Here is a 2,690-nt window from a genome sequence, read left to right on the forward strand (position 1 = left end):
GTGGAAATCCCATCCAAAAATGCATTCTGGTTCAAAGTTATAATTGACCAACAATGCATATAGCATATCTGCCCCCCAACAAACTATTTTAAATTACTTCAAATAAAAGCAGACGGCGGTTGCCAGACCTCCTATTTCAGTTGGTTGCAATTTTGCCACTTCACAACTTGATGTCAGCAGTGCTACACTTTTAACTCCATCTGCAATTTCCTGTCTTCGCTGCCTTTTTTTTTTGTAATGGATTTGCTACGACAAAATACAGTACGCATGTGACGCGGTGATTTTAATCAGGCCGTGAGTGAACGACTCAGCGTGGCCGCCATGTTGTGAAAAGTGCTGCGAGGCATTTATATATGTGATGGAGATCACCCGCTGTGGAAAAGCACTCCTTCATTCCTCATGCAGAAAGAACTGTCAGCGAGTTGGAGGCAATTAAACAAGTGGATGTTCACACAAGGATGAACCGTGGGCTTTCAGAATCACAGCGACACCGGCCAAACACAGCAGCGCGTCGGTCCAACTTTAACCTCTAGAGTTTAGAGATGGGACAGCGGGAGCAGGAACGCCGGCATGTACGAGTCCCCGACAGATGGATGGGACGTCCTTTGTGTGCAGGTTTATGCAAAGATATCCTCATCCAGTTATGTGTGTGAGTGACTGTAGGTGGATCTCAGAGGAACCAATTAGCTGTAGCGGCTCAGAAGGAGCCGCGGAGACGCAGACTGTTTCACTTTGCTCTGCCAAAATCATCTGAGAGCGCCATTCCATTCACCCTGAGTCACCGTTTATTTTTTAAAATCATTTACTTATTTGTATTGTAAAGGCCTAAAAGAGTATATAAGACGTAACACAAATGGACACGCTCAAATACCGAGAACATGAAGTGTCCCGATATTTTTATAGCTAAAACCGCTTTGACTTTAAGCTAGCATTCGATTATCTGCGAAAAGCACGTTTCCGAAAGCTAAACACACAAATGTCGCATATAATTTTAAACTCGTTTTACAGTGATAGTCATTTTTTAAAATTATACATTATGACTTTAAACCATCTTTCAGGTAGCCAGAGCTCATGTTTGCAACTTTGTGAAACCTTTTAAAACTGTTGGTAATAACAGGCGGTTTAACGTGGTGCGTTGTGTAGCGTAGCGCGCGCACGGCGGACCTTAACCGTGTTTTGAAAAGTTATTCAACATGGCGTCGAAAGATTCCCATGGGGAAGTCCAAATAAACACCCATTCAGCTGGCATCTTAAAGAAAGCCATTTTGAGATGTCTACCTTATTAGTACAATGACAACACGAGCTTAGACAACAAAAAGTTCATGTTAAGGTTAAGTTAGAATCCCCATGGGTTATGAAATGAATAATGAATGCACTGTTGAAATAGTCAATTTAACCTGTTTTCTTTGTTTTGATGGTGACAGTTTGGGTCACATGCTGAAAACTTTCTGACAGGACAGCACTGAACAGGCTACATTATGCTTCCTGAAAAGCCTAACCTACAGTCCTGACTTCAATCATGTTGAAAAATCACTGATTTTGCCTCAGATCCTGACAGATTACAGAAAACAAACCAATTCATCTGAGTCGGACTGGTTCTAATCAGCAGATTGGTCAAATATTAACATGGAAATAAAACACTACACTCTGCAACTTGCAGAGAAATTTTTTACATCTAAACCTTGACTTTCAAACATAACTATTTCCCTTATAATAACCCTTAAGAAAGCCTCAAATGTATAATTTAAAACCCAAGATTTGAATATGTAAATTGTGGCTAATTTCACTCAGGTCTAACGTAATTTTTTTCCTTTATAAACTGAAAGTAAGAAGCTTGAGAAATGAAGATGCTGGTTACTACATGCTCATCATAGTCTGTTTATATGTTGAGATCAGAAAATGTTTTCCTCCCTTTCTAAGGTCCTGATTTAAATTCTCTGGTGTTTTTTTACAATTTAAGTTTATGCAGTTTTTCACCCAAATGTACAACTTCCTAAATTAAAAAAAAAAGTAGAAGATAGTTAGGAATTATGATCTGATTCATCTTTATTTATTGCGTGTACTACTGTTTACATTTGGGAACTCAATATTTCCCCATCTGCACACGGATGAAAAACATCTAAAACTGTTTCTCTAACTTTTAACCTCAGCTTTTGATGCGTGGGTGGATTTCAGCAACCCCGGCTGCACGGATCAGAGCTGGCAGCTGACGTCAGCCTGGCTTGACGTCGACGTGATGGCGGTCATGACGTCAGCGGATGAAAATGATCTCCAACAACAGCCACCGTTCTAAAGATGCCTTCATGTCCAATTTAGCCCGGATGGTGGCAATGGGTCATTTCTCAAGAAGGTGTTGCGGAGGGTGGGGGAAGAGAGAAAAGAGCGACTGGGGCAGATGTTCAGAGGTTTTGACAACAACACGTGAGGAGAGAGATAGAGGAGTTAAGGGAGGGGTTGCTTCAGAAACGGAGACAGATATTGATTTTGTCTTGTTTTTCAGTCTTTTCAAAGACTTTGCAAGCAAACCGTCTCCAACGGAAAGCCTGGACTTTTCTTTTGAATGCTTTTCCCTCAACCAGAAAGCCCCTTTGCTTATTGGATAACAAAGCTGTCAAAAGATGAACGTATCGAGATCATCACAGCTTTTTAAGGACACGGCCTTCTATCTGTTTCCTGTGTAAATGCTAATC

The 2,690-nt window shown here is 40.9% G+C and overlaps 1 long non-coding RNA gene across 1 annotated transcript; it reads left to right on the plus strand.

The window, feature by feature from the left end:
- Nucleotides 1–312: 312 nt before the first annotated feature.
- On the plus strand, nt 313–2,514 carry LOC106957476 (uncharacterized). The gene is made up of 2 exons (XR_001426952.1): nt 313–615; nt 2,151–2,514. It is a non-coding gene; the product is annotated as an uncharacterized LOC106957476 (long non-coding RNA).
- Nucleotides 2,515–2,690: the final 176 nt, after the last annotated feature.

This window comes from Poecilia latipinna, unplaced genomic scaffold (assembly GCF_001443285.1).
Source record: "Poecilia latipinna isolate Pla-1442-1.1 unplaced genomic scaffold, P_latipinna-1.0 Scaffold907, whole genome shotgun sequence".
NCBI lineage: Eukaryota > Metazoa > Chordata > Actinopteri > Cyprinodontiformes > Poeciliidae > Poecilia > Poecilia latipinna.